The sequence below is a fragment of the Alosa pseudoharengus genome, unplaced genomic scaffold (assembly GCF_046254945.1).
Source record: "Alosa pseudoharengus isolate Yale_2024_CS ecotype anadromous, Long Island Sound unplaced genomic scaffold, YU_APseudo_1.1 YU_APseudo_1.1_scf_5, whole genome shotgun sequence".
In the NCBI taxonomy this organism is placed as follows: Eukaryota; Metazoa; Chordata; class Actinopteri; order Clupeiformes; family Clupeidae; genus Alosa; species Alosa pseudoharengus.
The window spans coordinates 40,458,232-40,475,990 of NW_027468837.1; the positions used below are offsets into that span (position 1 = coordinate 40,458,232).

General features: G+C 44.9%; 12 non-coding genes and 3 pseudogenes across 12 annotated transcripts; all 15 read right to left on the reverse strand.

The window, feature by feature from the left end:
• Positions 1-67: 67 nt before the first annotated feature.
• LOC143105211 (U1 spliceosomal RNA) lies at positions 68-232 on the reverse strand. The gene has a single exon (XR_012983345.1). It is a non-coding gene; the product is annotated as a U1 spliceosomal RNA (small nuclear RNA).
• Positions 233-591: 359 nt separating this feature from the next.
• On the reverse strand, positions 592-765 carry LOC143105283 (U1 spliceosomal RNA; annotated as a pseudogene).
• Positions 766-5,751: 4,986 nt separating this feature from the next.
• Positions 5,752-5,916, reverse strand: LOC143105213 (U1 spliceosomal RNA). The gene has a single exon (XR_012983346.1). It is a non-coding gene; the product is annotated as a U1 spliceosomal RNA (small nuclear RNA).
• Positions 5,917-6,275: 359 nt separating this feature from the next.
• On the reverse strand, positions 6,276-6,440 carry LOC143105214 (U1 spliceosomal RNA). The gene has a single exon (XR_012983347.1). It is a non-coding gene; the product is annotated as a U1 spliceosomal RNA (small nuclear RNA).
• Positions 6,441-6,799: 359 nt separating this feature from the next.
• On the reverse strand, positions 6,800-6,964 carry LOC143105215 (U1 spliceosomal RNA). The gene has a single exon (XR_012983348.1). It is a non-coding gene; the product is annotated as a U1 spliceosomal RNA (small nuclear RNA).
• Positions 6,965-7,323: 359 nt separating this feature from the next.
• LOC143105216 (U1 spliceosomal RNA) lies at positions 7,324-7,488 on the reverse strand. Its single transcript, XR_012983349.1, has one exon. It is a non-coding gene; the product is annotated as a U1 spliceosomal RNA (small nuclear RNA).
• Positions 7,489-7,847: 359 nt separating this feature from the next.
• LOC143105217 (U1 spliceosomal RNA) lies at positions 7,848-8,012 on the reverse strand. Its single transcript, XR_012983350.1, has one exon. It is a non-coding gene; the product is annotated as a U1 spliceosomal RNA (small nuclear RNA).
• A 359-nt stretch (positions 8,013-8,371) lies between these two features.
• LOC143105218 (U1 spliceosomal RNA) lies at positions 8,372-8,536 on the reverse strand. Its single transcript, XR_012983351.1, has one exon. It is a non-coding gene; the product is annotated as a U1 spliceosomal RNA (small nuclear RNA).
• Positions 8,537-8,895: 359 nt separating this feature from the next.
• LOC143105219 (U1 spliceosomal RNA) lies at positions 8,896-9,060 on the reverse strand. The gene has a single exon (XR_012983352.1). It is a non-coding gene; the product is annotated as a U1 spliceosomal RNA (small nuclear RNA).
• A 359-nt stretch (positions 9,061-9,419) lies between these two features.
• On the reverse strand, positions 9,420-9,593 carry LOC143105284 (U1 spliceosomal RNA; annotated as a pseudogene).
• Positions 9,594-14,579: 4,986 nt separating this feature from the next.
• Positions 14,580-14,744, reverse strand: LOC143105220 (U1 spliceosomal RNA). Its single transcript, XR_012983353.1, has one exon. It is a non-coding gene; the product is annotated as a U1 spliceosomal RNA (small nuclear RNA).
• Positions 14,745-15,103: 359 nt separating this feature from the next.
• LOC143105222 (U1 spliceosomal RNA) lies at positions 15,104-15,268 on the reverse strand. The gene has a single exon (XR_012983355.1). It is a non-coding gene; the product is annotated as a U1 spliceosomal RNA (small nuclear RNA).
• A 359-nt stretch (positions 15,269-15,627) lies between these two features.
• Positions 15,628-15,792, reverse strand: LOC143105224 (U1 spliceosomal RNA). The gene has a single exon (XR_012983356.1). It is a non-coding gene; the product is annotated as a U1 spliceosomal RNA (small nuclear RNA).
• Positions 15,793-16,151: 359 nt separating this feature from the next.
• LOC143105225 (U1 spliceosomal RNA) lies at positions 16,152-16,316 on the reverse strand. Its single transcript, XR_012983357.1, has one exon. It is a non-coding gene; the product is annotated as a U1 spliceosomal RNA (small nuclear RNA).
• A 359-nt stretch (positions 16,317-16,675) lies between these two features.
• LOC143105285 (U1 spliceosomal RNA) lies at positions 16,676-16,849 on the reverse strand (annotated as a pseudogene).
• Positions 16,850-17,759: the final 910 nt, after the last annotated feature.

Here is a 17,759-nt window from a genome sequence, read left to right on the forward strand (position 1 = left end):
GGTGTCCCACAGAGAGCATTGTCCACGTTCCACTGGTCGCTCTGTCTTTTCTTTACACCATCAAAATCAGGGGAGAGCGCGAACGCAGTCCCCCACTACCAGAAATTGTGCAGTCGAGATTCCCACATTTGAGGAATTCGCAGGGGTCAGCACGACCGGATGTGCAATGGCCGAGCCTCGCCCTGGGCAAACAACCTTCTTGATCATTGTATCACCCCTGCCAGGTAAGTATGAGTTGGAACAGACCAAGTTGGCGCAGGGGTTCCTGGCCACTGGCAACACGCAGATGGTGGGCCCACCTCCAAGATTCCGTAAAGGGGGAGGGGCCTCCCTGAAAGACATCATTACTCGGAGCTTCCATAACAGCGACCTCTCCCGGTGAAGTGCCAAGGCTGCATCTAAATTATCCCGGCTAGATAGTGGACAGGAGGCACGCACTAAATCTAGACTCCTCCGACGGAGAAGCCGAGCAAAAGAGCGAACGTACGGCAGAACATGGCACAGAAAGCAAAGAAATGAGCCATAGTGTCCCACAGAGAGCATTGTCCACGTTCCACTAGTCGCTCTGTCTTTTCTTTACACCATCAAAATCAGGGGAGAGCGCGAACGCAGTCCCCCACTACCAGAAATTGTGCAGTCGAGATTCCCACATTTGAGGAATTCGCAGGGGTCAGCACGACCGGATGTGCAATGGCCGAGCCTCGCCCTGGGCAAACAATTTTTCAATTTTCAATTTTTTACTTTATTGTGTTTCATAGCAAATACATACATAAGACTCAGAGGTATCAGCTTAAAAATACATGTACAAGCACATTGTGGAGGCTAAAATCTTTTACATCTTTCACTGCATTTAAATCAGAAGGATATCACATCAACATATCACAAATCCATAATACATGTTACACAAGTCGCAAATTCTGTCCCATTAAAAGCATAAATCCCACCCAAACAAATTTCCCATACAATCCATTTTCCACATGACTTTTGTTTTTTCCTTCCCGTACTTCAACAAGTCCCTTGTGACATAGTCCTTAATGCTGTTCAGTGCCATACTTTTTGCCCCACCCAAACTAATCTTTTCTTTTTTAAGGAATAACCTATTCCTAACCACCCACAAAGTACATTTGACACAATTAATAACTGCCCAGAGTCTACAAAATTCTTGATCTTTTTTCTTTATGTGTAATCCAAAAAGTACAGTTTCTCTACATAAAACCATGTTTTTATTTCCAAACCATGGCCTAAACACATTCCACACAAGTTTAGCAAATGTACAGTCCCAAAACACATGATCTATTGTTTCTTCATTACAAAAGCTTTCTCTGATACATTTAGCACTAGCACACAGACCCCATCTGTAGAGGACTGTTCTTGTTGGTAAACAGTTCTGTGCCACCTTCCAAGCTACATCTTTATGTTTGTTAAACAGAAAGGGGGAGGATGTACATTTCCATACTCGTACACACTGGTTTTCTGTCAATGCCCTAATTGTTTCTATTCTCGGGGGGGCATCCTCCAATAATTCATGTATGGCACCGCTACTTAAATCAGAGCCTGCACATATGGTTCCTTTATGCTTCACTAAAAATCTTTTGCTTCTTGGTAGAGGTATGGCCGAGTATCCGAGGAGGGTAGGGTGAGAGGTCGCCTTTCCCAATTCTTCCCAGGCATATACCTGCCCACCCAGAATTTGGCAAAGAGAGTCCACAGAGCTTCTCCTCCTTGGTCTGCTATTCCTTTTAAGATGTTACTCAGGAACATTGCTTTAAATTTCTTTGTAATATCCAGCACGTCTCTGCCCCCTAAAGCTTTTGGTTTATACATGATTGTCCTTTTGACTCTCTCTGTTTTTCCCCCCCAGATAAAGCGGAACATCTCCCGGCGGGCCAATGTGATGAAGGGACTGGGGGCAGGAAGTATCATCGCCAGGTATGATAAGGCTGATAGAATTTCCATCTTTGCAATCATAATTTTGCCAAGCATTGTTAAATCACGTGATCTCCATAGGAAGAATTTCTGTTTTATTTTATTTATTCTCGTTCCCCAGTTTTTCCTATCTGTCTCTTCTCCAAAGTAAATCCCAAGAACCTTAATATTTTTATCTTGTTCAGTCAACCCTAAGGGTATTTTGTTTTCTGTCCAATTACTGTACAAGATTTCACTTTTACTTACATTCAACTTAATTCCTGTTGCTTTAGAGAATTGTCCACATGTAGCCAATCCTGTGTGAATAGAAAGGTTATCCACTGCAAAGAAGGTTATATCATCCATATACATAGATAATTTTGCCTGTCTTCCATTCCCTCCAGGGATTGGCATTCCTCTGAAGTTCACATTAGAACGTATTGCATTGGCTAGGGGCTCCATGCATATGACAAATAGTGAAGCTGACAGAGGGCACCCTTGTCTTAGTCCAGACTGCAGCGGGATGGTTGCTGATGGGTGGCCGTTGATCATGGCAATGCTGGAAATGTTGCAGTACATCATTTTAATGGAGGACAGAAACAATGGTCCAAAATTCATCTTTTCTAAAATTGACATTAAAAATTCTCTATCAAGTTTATCAAATGCTTTTTCATGGTCCAGGGTCACAATGCTCACTGGAGTTTGTCTTTCCTTAGAGTAGAGGATAATGTCCCGTGTCAAGGCAAGATTATCTGATATTCCTCTCTTTGGGATTCCGCAGGTCTGTTCAGAGCTGACGACTTTGGCCAACACAGTTTGCAATCTAGAGCACATAACTTTAGCACAGATCTTATAGTCAGTCCCTAAAAGGCTTATTGGTCTCCAATTCTTTATGTCTGATTTTTCTCCTTTTTTAAAGAGGAGTGAGATACAGCCGTTTCTCATACTGTCAGTTAATTCTCCCTTCTCCTGAGATTCTTTATATATGTTAAGAAGCTCCTCCGCTAAGATGTCCTTAAAAGCAATGTAAAAATCCCCTGGCAAGCCGTCAAGTCCTGGTGCTTTATTCTTTGATAGGTTATCTATGGCCTTTTTTATTTCATGTAGCGAAAAGGGACTTTCTAAAAGATATTTGTCTTCATTTAACAGGACCTTTTCTATTTGTCCCAGAAAACGCTGCTTCTGTATAGAATTTGTACATGGCTTCTTATAAAGATCTTTGTAAAAAGTTTCCACAACATTTGCCAGCTCATTTTGTTTGTCCACTTTGATACCATCTTGATTTTTTAGTTCTTTTATTGACTGACGTGGTTTCAGCAATTTCCTGAAGAAATACTGTGTACAATTTTCGTTCTGTTCAAAGGTTTTAGCTCGACTCCTTTCTATAACTCCTCTTGCATCTTCTGCTGCGATGGTCATCATTTTCCCTTTAATCAGGGTGATCTCCTCATCTACATCAAAGCCCTCCTGCTGCATTTTATAGAATCTCTGCAGTTTTCCTTGTAACCTTTTTAGATAAAGTTTTTTCCCTTGAGCTTTCCTTTTCCCTTCTATTTGGAAGAATATTCTTGTTCTCTTTTTAATTTCCTCCCACCAGTCTGAAGCTGAGTTATAAAGACTTTTCAATGAAATCCAATCATAAAATTTTGCTTTGTATCTGTTAATTACATTGGGGTTATCTAAAAGGCTTGTATTCAGTTTCCAGTAACCTTGTCCAGCTTTTATAGACCCAGGGATTTTTACTGCACAGGTCAAAAGGGAGTGATCTGAAAAAAAAGTTGGAGCCACTGTAGCTTGTATCACCTCAAGACTTGTTGATGTTAAAATCATGTCTATTCTTGAGTGTGCCTTTCCATTTGTCCAGGTAAAACCAGGCAGATCTGGATTTTCTTTTCTGTAGGTATCAATCAGTTTAAAATCCTTTATAATGGTCTTCAACAGCTCAGAGCTACTATCTGTTGTGTTGGCTGTTTTGGTTATTTTATCTTTACAATTTAGGACACAATTAAAATCACCAGCTATTACAATGGGAATGTTACATAACAATACAGGATATAAAGCTGAAAGTGTTTCTAACCGATCTTTTAAATCAGTAGGGCAATAGATATTAATAAGTCTCAGCTCAAGCCCGTGCCTCTGAATATCGACACAGATCAGTCTTCCATCCTGTATAATTTGAATTTTCTGGACCTCAATATTATGAGCTCTAAAAAGTATTCCTACTCCAGACGCTCTGTTAGAGTTATCTCCTGACCACACAGAAGGCCCATGTGTCCATCGTCCTTGGAAGGTTTTATAATTATCTTTATATGAAAGCCAACATTCCTGTAAGAAATAAATGTCACTTTTTAAGGTTTGTAGATGTTCAAAAACTGCCTCACATTTCACTCTATCATTTATGCCACGTACATTAATAGATGTTGTTTTTAGAGTGTCCATTAGGGGAACTAGGGAGGATATCAATGTTCATGGCGAGTCTTCTTCCTTTTTTTTGCATGTTTCTTTTTATTTGCTAGACTTGCTGAGGAGGTATTTGATTGTAAAGAACTTTCTTTCATTTGAGTTGCTGTGGAGAACCCTAAGACCTCATCAGGCTCTAAGAATGGGGTTTCTAGAGGGGATTTGGGCGACCAGTTGATCTCAGCCCCCCACTGTGCCTCCCCAGAGGAGGTGGTGAGGACTCTCTCCCTTTTGTCTTCTACGTTTCCTCCACCAGAGGGAGACACAGGGAAAGCAGATGGTGAACTTGTAGATGGTGAACTTGTAGAGGGGTTCTCCCCAATGTTGGAAACGATTGACTCCAAAGGACTCTCTGCTCCGATTTCTGTAGTTCCCAGGAATCCTTCGGCTTGTGAGGGTGGAATTACAGATCCATCTGGGCTCTCATTGAGGGCGGCCGAAGACTCGGATGAACTTTCTGAACAGGATGTTTCACTTTCCATGTCTTCTGATGGACTGAAGGGGTCCAAACTTCCTTTAGCTGTGGCCTCATTCATTTGTTGGTTTGGGTTAGTATCAACCTCACTTGAAAAGAGAGAGGGGAGAAAAACTGTTCCTTGTGTTTCAGCCAAATCAGGCTGATTGTTGTAATCAGATTCAGGTGAGGTGGTAGCCATGTTGGAAGCATGTGCTTCCAAAGTTACTACCTCCATGTGTTGAACAATGGTGGCACTATACTCCGTTTCTGAGGGGGGAGCACACATTTTAACACGGTTTGCATAGGCTCGTGGACAATCTTTAAACCTGTGGTCTTGTGAAAGGCAAAGATTACAAACTGTAGAAGCAGTGCACTGTGAGGCAGTATGTTCTGTGCTCTTACATATTCTACAGACCTCCACAGTGCATTGGGCCGCGAGATGCTCTTTGCTTCTACAACGCCTGCATTCCTTCGGTTGTCCTACATAAAAAACAGAGCCTCTAAAAGAACCAATCTGGATATTATTGGGTAGATGTTGAATCCCATCACCGATTCTTTTCAGCCTGACTTGGAATCTTCGTTCTCCCGTTTTAATTCCATCCACATCTTTTACTTCAAATCCAGAAAGAACTGTGGCATACCTCATTAACCATGTGCTAATGTCCTCAATCTTCACTTTTTCAGAATACATCACAACATGGACGATCTTTAAATCTCTCTCTGACAAAGGTATGAAAACAATCTTCTGAAAGGCTGCAGAATCCTTCTTCTTTTTATCAAATCTCTCACAGCACAGTTCAAAAATCCTTAAACTTGCAAAAATGACTTCAAAAATCTTCTTACCAGGAAAAGCAAAGACATAATCCAGTTGATTTGTTGGAAATCCCAACTCTCCCAAAAGCTCTGTCTTTTCTTTACACCATCAAAATCAGGGGAGAGCGCGAACGCAGTCCCCCACTACCAGAAATTGTGCAGTCGAGATTCCCACATTTGAGGAATTCGCAGGGGTCAGCACGACCGGATGTGCAATGGCCGAGCCTCGCCCTGGGCAAACAACCTTCTTGATCATTGTATCACCCCTGCCAGGTAAGTATGAGTTGGAACAGACCAAGTTGGCGCAGGGGTTCCTGGCCACTGGCAACACGCAGATGGTGGGCCCACCTCCAAGATTCCGTAAAGGGGGAGGGGCCTCCCTGAAAGACATCATTACTCGGAGCTTCCATAACAGCGACCTCTCCCGGTGAAGTGCCAAGGCTGCATCTAAATTATCCCGGCTAGATAGTGGACAGGAGGCACGCACTAAATCTAGACTCCTCCGACGGAGAAGCCGAGCAAAAGAGCGAACGTACGGCAGAACATGGCACAGAAAGCAAAGAAATGAGCCATAGTGTCCCACAGAGAGCATTGTCCACGTTCCACTAGTCGCTCTGTCTTTTCTTTACACCATCAAAATCAGGGGAGAGCGCGAACGCAGTCCCCCACTACCAGAAATTGTGCAGTCGAGATTCCCACATTTGAGGAATTCGCAGGGGTCAGCACGACCGGATGTGCAATGGCCGAGCCTCGCCCTGGGCAAACAACCTTCTTGATCATTGTATCACCCCTGCCAGGTAAGTATGAGTTGGAACAGACCAAGTTGGCGCAGGGGTTCCTGGCCACTGGCAACACGCAGATGGTGGGCCCACCTCCAAGATTCCGTAAAGGGGGAGGGGCCTCCCTGAAAGACATCATTACTCGGAGCTTCCATAACAGCGACCTCTCCCGGTGAAGTGCCAAGGCTGCATCTAAATTATCCCGGCTAGATAGTGGACAGGAGGCACGCACTAAATCTAGACTCCTCCGACGGAGAAGCCGAGCAAAAGAGCGAACGTACGGCAGAACATGGCACAGAAAGCAAAGAAATGAGCCATGGTGTCCCACAGAGAGCATTGTCCACGTTCCACTGGTCGCTCTGTCTTTTCTTTACACCATCAAAATCAGGGGAGAGCGCGAACGCAGTCCCCCACTACCAGAAATTGTGCAGTCGAGATTCCCACATTTGAGGAATTCGCAGGGGTCAGCACGACCGGATGTGCAATGGCCGAGCCTCGCCCTGGGCAAACAACCTTCTTGATCATTGTATCACCCCTGCCAGGTAAGTATGAGTTGGAACAGACCAAGTTGGCGCAGGGGTTCCTGGCCACTGGCAACACGCAGATGGTGGGCCCACCTCCAAGATTCCGTAAAGGGGGAGGGGCCTCCCTGAAAGACATCATTACTCGGAGCTTCCATAACAGCGACCTCTCCCGGTGAAGTGCCAAGGCTGCATCTAAATTATCCCGGCTAGATAGTGGACAGGAGGCACGCACTAAATCTAGACTCCTCCGACGGAGAAGCCGAGCAAAAGAGCGAACGTACGGCAGAACATGGCACAGAAAGCAAAGAAATGAGCCATAGTGTCCCACAGAGAGCATTGTCCACGTTCCACTAGTCGCTCTGTCTTTTCTTTACACCATCAAAATCAGGGGAGAGCGCGAACGCAGTCCCCCACTACCAGAAATTGTGCAGTCGAGATTCCCACATTTGAGGAATTCGCAGGGGTCAGCACGACCGGATGTGCAATGGCCGAGCCTCGCCCTGGGCAAACAACCTTCTTGATCATTGTATCACCCCTGCCAGGTAAGTATGAGTTGGAACAGACCAAGTTGGCGCAGGGGTTCCTGGCCACTGGCAACACGCAGATGGTGGGCCCACCTCCAAGATTCCGTAAAGGGGGAGGGGCCTCCCTGAAAGACATCATTACTCGGAGCTTCCATAACAGCGACCTCTCCCGGTGAAGTGCCAAGGCTGCATCTAAATTATCCCGGCTAGATAGTGGACAGGAGGCACGCACTAAATCTAGACTCCTCCGACGGAGAAGCCGAGCAAAAGAGCGAACGTACGGCAGAACATGGCACAGAAAGCAAAGAAATGAGCCATGGTGTCCCACAGAGAGCATTGTCCACGTTCCACTGGTCGCTCTGTCTTTTCTTTACACCATCAAAATCAGGGGAGAGCGCGAACGCAGTCCCCCACTACCAGAAATTGTGCAGTCGAGATTCCCACATTTGAGGAATTCGCAGGGGTCAGCACGACCGGATGTGCAATGGCCGAGCCTCGCCCTGGGCAAACAACCTTCTTGATCATTGTATCACCCCTGCCAGGTAAGTATGAGTTGGAACAGACCAAGTTGGCGCAGGGGTTCCTGGCCACTGGCAACACGCAGATGGTGGGCCCACCTCCAAGATTCCGTAAAGGGGGAGGGGCCTCCCTGAAAGACATCATTACTCGGAGCTTCCATAACAGCGACCTCTCCCGGTGAAGTGCCAAGGCTGCATCTAAATTATCCCGGCTAGATAGTGGACAGGAGGCACGCACTAAATCTAGACTCCTCCGACGGAGAAGCCGAGCAAAAGAGCGAACGTACGGCAGAACATGGCACAGAAAGCAAAGAAATGAGCCATAGTGTCCCACAGAGAGCATTGTCCACGTTCCACTAGTCGCTCTGTCTTTTCTTTACACCATCAAAATCAGGGGAGAGCGCGAACGCAGTCCCCCACTACCAGAAATTGTGCAGTCGAGATTCCCACATTTGAGGAATTCGCAGGGGTCAGCACGACCGGATGTGCAATGGCCGAGCCTCGCCCTGGGCAAACAACCTTCTTGATCATTGTATCACCCCTGCCAGGTAAGTATGAGTTGGAACAGACCAAGTTGGCGCAGGGGTTCCTGGCCACTGGCAACACGCAGATGGTGGGCCCACCTCCAAGATTCCGTAAAGGGGGAGGGGCCTCCCTGAAAGACATCATTACTCGGAGCTTCCATAACAGCGACCTCTCCCGGTGAAGTGCCAAGGCTGCATCTAAATTATCCCGGCTAGATAGTGGACAGGAGGCACGCACTAAATCTAGACTCCTCCGACGGAGAAGCCGAGCAAAAGAGCGAACGTACGGCAGAACATGGCACAGAAAGCAAAGAAATGAGCCATGGTGTCCCACAGAGAGCATTGTCCACGTTCCACTGGTCGCTCTGTCTTTTCTTTACACCATCAAAATCAGGGGAGAGCGCGAACGCAGTCCCCCACTACCAGAAATTGTGCAGTCGAGATTCCCACATTTGAGGAATTCGCAGGGGTCAGCACGACCGGATGTGCAATGGCCGAGCCTCGCCCTGGGCAAACAACCTTCTTGATCATTGTATCACCCCTGCCAGGTAAGTATGAGTTGGAACAGACCAAGTTGGCGCAGGGGTTCCTGGCCACTGGCAACACGCAGATGGTGGGCCCACCTCCAAGATTCCGTAAAGGGGGAGGGGCCTCCCTGAAAGACATCATTACTCGGAGCTTCCATAACAGCGACCTCTCCCGGTGAAGTGCCAAGGCTGCATCTAAATTATCCCGGCTAGATAGTGGACAGGAGGCACGCACTAAATCTAGACTCCTCCGACGGAGAAGCCGAGCAAAAGAGCGAACGTACGGCAGAACATGGCACAGAAAGCAAAGAAATGAGCCATAGTGTCCCACAGAGAGCATTGTCCACGTTCCACTAGTCGCTCTGTCTTTTCTTTACACCATCAAAATCAGGGGAGAGCGCGAACGCAGTCCCCCACTACCAGAAATTGTGCAGTCGAGATTCCCACATTTGAGGAATTCGCAGGGGTCAGCACGACCGGATGTGCAATGGCCGAGCCTCGCCCTGGGCAAACAATTTTTCAATTTTCAATTTTTTACTTTATTGTGTTTCATAGCAAATACATACATAAGACTCAGAGGTATCAGCTTAAAAATACATGTACAAGCACATTGTGGAGGCTAAAATCTTTTACATCTTTCACTGCATTTAAATCAGAAGGATATCACATCAACATATCACAAATCCATAATACATGTTACACAAGTCGCAAATTCTGTCCCATTAAAAGCATAAATCCCACCCAAACAAATTTCCCATACAATCCATTTTCCACATGACTTTTGTTTTTTCCTTCCCGTACTTCAACAAGTCCCTTGTGACATAGTCCTTAATGCTGTTCAGTGCCATACTTTTTGCCCCACCCAAACTAATCTTTTCTTTTTTAAGGAATAACCTATTCCTAACCACCCACAAAGTACATTTGACACAATTAATAACTGCCCAGAGTCTACAAAATTCTTGATCTTTTTTCTTTATGTGTAATCCAAAAAGTACAGTTTCTCTACATAAAACCATGTTTTTATTTCCAAACCATGGCCTAAACACATTCCACACAAGTTTAGCAAATGTACAGTCCCAAAACACATGATCTATTGTTTCTTCATTACAAAAGCTTTCTCTGATACATTTAGCACTAGCACACAGACCCCATCTGTAGAGGACTGTTCTTGTTGGTAAACAGTTCTGTGCCACCTTCCAAGCTACATCTTTATGTTTGTTAAACAGAAAGGGGGAGGATGTACATTTCCATACTCGTACACACTGGTTTTCTGTCAATGCCCTAATTGTTTCTATTCTCGGGGGGGCATCCTCCAATAATTCATGTATGGCACCGCTACTTAAATCAGAGCCTGCACATATGGTTCCTTTATGCTTCACTAAAAATCTTTTGCTTCTTGGTAGAGGTATGGCCGAGTATCCGAGGAGGGTAGGGTGAGAGGTCGCCTTTCCCAATTCTTCCCAGGCATATACCTGCCCACCCAGAATTTGGCAAAGAGAGTCCACAGAGCTTCTCCTCCTTGGTCTGCTATTCCTTTTAAGATGTTACTCAGGAACATTGCTTTAAATTTCTTTGTAATATCCAGCACGTCTCTGCCCCCTAAAGCTTTTGGTTTATACATGATTGTCCTTTTGACTCTCTCTGTTTTTCCCCCCCAGATAAAGCGGAACATCTCCCGGCGGGCCAATGTGATGAAGGGACTGGGGGCAGGAAGTATCATCGCCAGGTATGATAAGGCTGATAGAATTTCCATCTTTGCAATCATAATTTTGCCAAGCATTGTTAAATCACGTGATCTCCATAGGAAGAATTTCTGTTTTATTTTATTTATTCTCGTTCCCCAGTTTTTCCTATCTGTCTCTTCTCCAAAGTAAATCCCAAGAACCTTAATATTTTTATCTTGTTCAGTCAACCCTAAGGGTATTTTGTTTTCTGTCCAATTACTGTACAAGATTTCACTTTTACTTACATTCAACTTAATTCCTGTTGCTTTAGAGAATTGTCCACATGTAGCCAATCCTGTGTGAATAGAAAGGTTATCCACTGCAAAGAAGGTTATATCATCCATATACATAGATAATTTTGCCTGTCTTCCATTCCCTCCAGGGATTGGCATTCCTCTGAAGTTCACATTAGAACGTATTGCATTGGCTAGGGGCTCCATGCATATGACAAATAGTGAAGCTGACAGAGGGCACCCTTGTCTTAGTCCAGACTGCAGCGGGATGGTTGCTGATGGGTGGCCGTTGATCATGGCAATGCTGGAAATGTTGCAGTACATCATTTTAATGGAGGACAGAAACAATGGTCCAAAATTCATCTTTTCTAAAATTGACATTAAAAATTCTCTATCAAGTTTATCAAATGCTTTTTCATGGTCCAGGGTCACAATGCTCACTGGAGTTTGTCTTTCCTTAGAGTAGAGGATAATGTCCCGTGTCAAGGCAAGATTATCTGATATTCCTCTCTTTGGGATTCCGCAGGTCTGTTCAGAGCTGACGACTTTGGCCAACACAGTTTGCAATCTAGAGCACATAACTTTAGCACAGATCTTATAGTCAGTCCCTAAAAGGCTTATTGGTCTCCAATTCTTTATGTCTGATTTTTCTCCTTTTTTAAAGAGGAGTGAGATACAGCCGTTTCTCATACTGTCAGTTAATTCTCCCTTCTCCTGAGATTCTTTATATATGTTAAGAAGCTCCTCCGCTAAGATGTCCTTAAAAGCAATGTAAAAATCCCCTGGCAAGCCGTCAAGTCCTGGTGCTTTATTCTTTGATAGGTTATCTATGGCCTTTTTTATTTCATGTAGCGAAAAGGGACTTTCTAAAAGATATTTGTCTTCATTTAACAGGACCTTTTCTATTTGTCCCAGAAAACGCTGCTTCTGTATAGAATTTGTACATGGCTTCTTATAAAGATCTTTGTAAAAAGTTTCCACAACATTTGCCAGCTCATTTTGTTTGTCCACTTTGATACCATCTTGATTTTTTAGTTCTTTTATTGACTGACGTGGTTTCAGCAATTTCCTGAAGAAATACTGTGTACAATTTTCGTTCTGTTCAAAGGTTTTAGCTCGACTCCTTTCTATAACTCCTCTTGCATCTTCTGCTGCGATGGTCATCATTTTCCCTTTAATCAGGGTGATCTCCTCATCTACATCAAAGCCCTCCTGCTGCATTTTATAGAATCTCTGCAGTTTTCCTTGTAACCTTTTTAGATAAAGTTTTTTCCCTTGAGCTTTCCTTTTCCCTTCTATTTGGAAGAATATTCTTGTTCTCTTTTTAATTTCCTCCCACCAGTCTGAAGCTGAGTTATAAAGACTTTTCAATGAAATCCAATCATAAAATTTTGCTTTGTATCTGTTAATTACATTGGGGTTATCTAAAAGGCTTGTATTCAGTTTCCAGTAACCTTGTCCAGCTTTTATAGACCCAGGGATTTTTACTGCACAGGTCAAAAGGGAGTGATCTGAAAAAAAAGTTGGAGCCACTGTAGCTTGTATCACCTCAAGACTTGTTGATGTTAAAATCATGTCTATTCTTGAGTGTGCCTTTCCATTTGTCCAGGTAAAACCAGGCAGATCTGGATTTTCTTTTCTGTAGGTATCAATCAGTTTAAAATCCTTTATAATGGTCTTCAACAGCTCAGAGCTACTATCTGTTGTGTTGGCTGTTTTGGTTATTTTATCTTTACAATTTAGGACACAATTAAAATCACCAGCTATTACAATGGGAATGTTACATAACAATACAGGATATAAAGCTGAAAGTGTTTCTAACCGATCTTTTAAATCAGTAGGGCAATAGATATTAATAAGTCTCAGCTCAAGCCCGTGCCTCTGAATATCGACACAGATCAGTCTTCCATCCTGTATAATTTGAATTTTCTGGACCTCAATATTATGAGCTCTAAAAAGTATTCCTACTCCAGACGCTCTGTTAGAGTTATCTCCTGACCACACAGAAGGCCCATGTGTCCATCGTCCTTGGAAGGTTTTATAATTATCTTTATATGAAAGCCAACATTCCTGTAAGAAATAAATGTCACTTTTTAAGGTTTGTAGATGTTCAAAAACTGCCTCACATTTCACTCTATCATTTATGCCACGTACATTAATAGATGTTGTTTTTAGAGTGTCCATTAGGGGAACTAGGGAGGATATCAATGTTCATGGCGAGTCTTCTTCCTTTTTTTTGCATGTTTCTTTTTATTTGCTAGACTTGCTGAGGAGGTATTTGATTGTAAAGAACTTTCTTTCATTTGAGTTGCTGTGGAGAACCCTAAGACCTCATCAGGCTCTAAGAATGGGGTTTCTAGAGGGGATTTGGGCGACCAGTTGATCTCAGCCCCCCACTGTGCCTCCCCAGAGGAGGTGGTGAGGACTCTCTCCCTTTTGTCTTCTACGTTTCCTCCACCAGAGGGAGACACAGGGAAAGCAGATGGTGAACTTGTAGATGGTGAACTTGTAGAGGGGTTCTCCCCAATGTTGGAAACGATTGACTCCAAAGGACTCTCTGCTCCGATTTCTGTAGTTCCCAGGAATCCTTCGGCTTGTGAGGGTGGAATTACAGATCCATCTGGGCTCTCATTGAGGGCGGCCGAAGACTCGGATGAACTTTCTGAACAGGATGTTTCACTTTCCATGTCTTCTGATGGACTGAAGGGGTCCAAACTTCCTTTAGCTGTGGCCTCATTCATTTGTTGGTTTGGGTTAGTATCAACCTCACTTGAAAAGAGAGAGGGGAGAAAAACTGTTCCTTGTGTTTCAGCCAAATCAGGCTGATTGTTGTAATCAGATTCAGGTGAGGTGGTAGCCATGTTGGAAGCATGTGCTTCCAAAGTTACTACCTCCATGTGTTGAACAATGGTGGCACTATACTCCGTTTCTGAGGGGGGAGCACACATTTTAACACGGTTTGCATAGGCTCGTGGACAATCTTTAAACCTGTGGTCTTGTGAAAGGCAAAGATTACAAACTGTAGAAGCAGTGCACTGTGAGGCAGTATGTTCTGTGCTCTTACATATTCTACAGACCTCCACAGTGCATTGGGCCGCGAGATGCTCTTTGCTTCTACAACGCCTGCATTCCTTCGGTTGTCCTACATAAAAAACAGAGCCTCTAAAAGAACCAATCTGGATATTATTGGGTAGATGTTGAATCCCATCACCGATTCTTTTCAGCCTGACTTGGAATCTTCGTTCTCCCGTTTTAATTCCATCCACATCTTTTACTTCAAATCCAGAAAGAACTGTGGCATACCTCATTAACCATGTGCTAATGTCCTCAATCTTCACTTTTTCAGAATACATCACAACATGGACGATCTTTAAATCTCTCTCTGACAAAGGTATGAAAACAATCTTCTGAAAGGCTGCAGAATCCTTCTTCTTTTTATCAAATCTCTCACAGCACAGTTCAAAAATCCTTAAACTTGCAAAAATGACTTCAAAAATCTTCTTACCAGGAAAAGCAAAGACATAATCCAGTTGATTTGTTGGAAATCCCAACTCTCCCAAAAGCTCTGTCTTTTCTTTACACCATCAAAATCAGGGGAGAGCGCGAACGCAGTCCCCCACTACCAGAAATTGTGCAGTCGAGATTCCCACATTTGAGGAATTCGCAGGGGTCAGCACGACCGGATGTGCAATGGCCGAGCCTCGCCCTGGGCAAACAACCTTCTTGATCATTGTATCACCCCTGCCAGGTAAGTATGAGTTGGAACAGACCAAGTTGGCGCAGGGGTTCCTGGCCACTGGCAACACGCAGATGGTGGGCCCACCTCCAAGATTCCGTAAAGGGGGAGGGGCCTCCCTGAAAGACATCATTACTCGGAGCTTCCATAACAGCGACCTCTCCCGGTGAAGTGCCAAGGCTGCATCTAAATTATCCCGGCTAGATAGTGGACAGGAGGCACGCACTAAATCTAGACTCCTCCGACGGAGAAGCCGAGCAAAAGAGCGAACGTACGGCAGAACATGGCACAGAAAGCAAAGAAATGAGCCATGGTGTCCCACAGAGAGCATTGTCCACGTTCCACTGGTCGCTCTGTCTTTTCTTTACACCATCAAAATCAGGGGAGAGCGCGAACGCAGTCCCCCACTACCAGAAATTGTGCAGTCGAGATTCCCACATTTGAGGAATTCGCAGGGGTCAGCACGACCGGATGTGCAATGGCCGAGCCTCGCCCTGGGCAAACAACCTTCTTGATCATTGTATCACCCCTGCCAGGTAAGTATGAGTTGGAACAGACCAAGTTGGCGCAGGGGTTCCTGGCCACTGGCAACACGCAGATGGTGGGCCCACCTCCAAGATTCCGTAAAGGGGGAGGGGCCTCCCTGAAAGACATCATTACTCGGAGCTTCCATAACAGCGACCTCTCCCGGTGAAGTGCCAAGGCTGCATCTAAATTATCCCGGCTAGATAGTGGACAGGAGGCACGCACTAAATCTAGACTCCTCCGACGGAGAAGCCGAGCAAAAGAGCGAACGTACGGCAGAACATGGCACAGAAAGCAAAGAAATGAGCCATAGTGTCCCACAGAGAGCATTGTCCACGTTCCACTGGTCGCTCTGTCTTTTCTTTACACCATCAAAATCAGGGGAGAGCGCGAACGCAGTCCCCCACTACCAGAAATTGTGCAGTCGAGATTCCCACATTTGAGGAATTCGCAGGGGTCAGCACGACCGGATGTGCAATGGCCGAGCCTCGCCCTGGGCAAACAACCTTCTTGATCATTGTATCACCCCTGCCAGGTAAGTATGAGTTGGAACAGACCAAGTTGGCGCAGGGGTTCCTGGCCACTGGCAACACGCAGATGGTGGGCCCACCTCCAAGATTCCGTAAAGGGGGAGGGGCCTCCCTGAAAGACATCATTACTCGGAGCTTCCATAACAGCGACCTCTCCCGGTGAAGTGCCAAGGCTGCATCTAAATTATCCCGGCTAGATAGTGGACAGGAGGCACGCACTAAATCTAGACTCCTCCGACGGAGAAGCCGAGCAAAAGAGCGAACGTACGGCAGAACATGGCACAGAAAGCAAAGAAATGAGCCATGGTGTCCCACAGAGAGCATTGTCCACGTTCCACTGGTCGCTCTGTCTTTTCTTTACACCATCAAAATCAGGGGAGAGCGCGAACGCAGTCCCCCACTACCAGAAATTGTGCAGTCGAGATTCCCACATTTGAGGAATTCGCAGGGGTCAGCACGACCGGATGTGCAATGGCCGAGCCTCGCCCTGGGCAAACAACCTTCTTGATCATTGTATCACCCCTGCCAGGTAAGTATGAGTTGGAACAGACCAAGTTGGCGCAGGGGTTCCTGGCCACTGGCAACACGCAGATGGTGGGCCCACCTCCAAGATTCCGTAAAGGGGGAGGGGCCTCCCTGAAAGACATCATTACTCGGAGCTTCCATAACAGCGACCTCTCCCGGTGAAGTGCCAAGGCTGCATCTAAATTATCCCGGCTAGATAGTGGACAGGAGGCACGCACTAAATCTAGACTCCTCCGACGGAGAAGCCGAGCAAAAGAGCGAACGTACGGCAGAACATGGCACAGAAAGCAAAGAAATGAGCCATAGTGTCCCACAGAGAGCATTGTCCACGTTCCACTAGTCGCTCTGTCTTTTCTTTACACCATCAAAATCAGGGGAGAGCGCGAACGCAGTCCCCCACTACCAGAAATTGTGCAGTCGAGATTCCCACATTTGAGGAATTCGCAGGGGTCAGCACGACCGGATGTGCAATGGCCGAGCCTCGCCCTGGGCAAACAATTTTTCAATTTTCAATTTTTTACTTTATTGTGTTTCATAGCAAATACATACATAAGACTCAGAGGTATCAGCTTAAAAATACATGTACAAGCACATTGTGGAGGCTAAAATCTTTTACATCTTTCACTGCATTTAAATCAGAAGGATATCACATCAACATATCACAAATCCATAATACATGTTACACAAGTCGCAAATTCTGTCCCATTAAAAGCATAAATCCCACCCAAACAAATTTCCCATACAATCCATTTTCCACATGACTTTTGTTTTTTCCTTCCCGTACTTCAACAAGTCCCTTGTGACATAGTCCTTAATGCTGTTCAGTGCCATACTTTTTGCCCCACCCAAACTAATCTTTTCTTTTTTAAGGAATAACCTATTCCTAACCACCCACAAAGTACATTTGACACAATTAATAACTGCCCAGAGTCTACAAAATTCTTGATCTTTTTTCTTTATGTGTAATCCAAAAAGTACAGTTTCTCTACATAAAACCATGTTTTTATTTCCAAACCATGGCCTAAACACATTCCACACAAGTTTAGCAAATGTACAGTCCCAAAACACATGATCTATTGTTTCTTCATTACAAAAGCTTTCTCTGATACATTTAGCACTAGCACACAGACCCCATCTGTAGAGGACTGTTCTTGTTGGTAAACAGTTCTGTGCCACCTTCCAAGCTACATCTTTATGTTTGTTAAACAGAAAGGGGGAGGATGTACATTTCCATACTCGTACACACTGGTTTTCTGTCAATGCCCTAATTGTTTCTATTCTCGGGGGGGCATCCTCCAATAATTCATGTATGGCACCGCTACTTAAATCAGAGCCTGCACATATGGTTCCTTTATGCTTCACTAAAAATCTTTTGCTTCTTGGTAGAGGTATGGCCGAGTATCCGAGGAGGGTAGGGTGAGAGGTCGCCTTTCCCAATTCTTCCCAGGCATATAC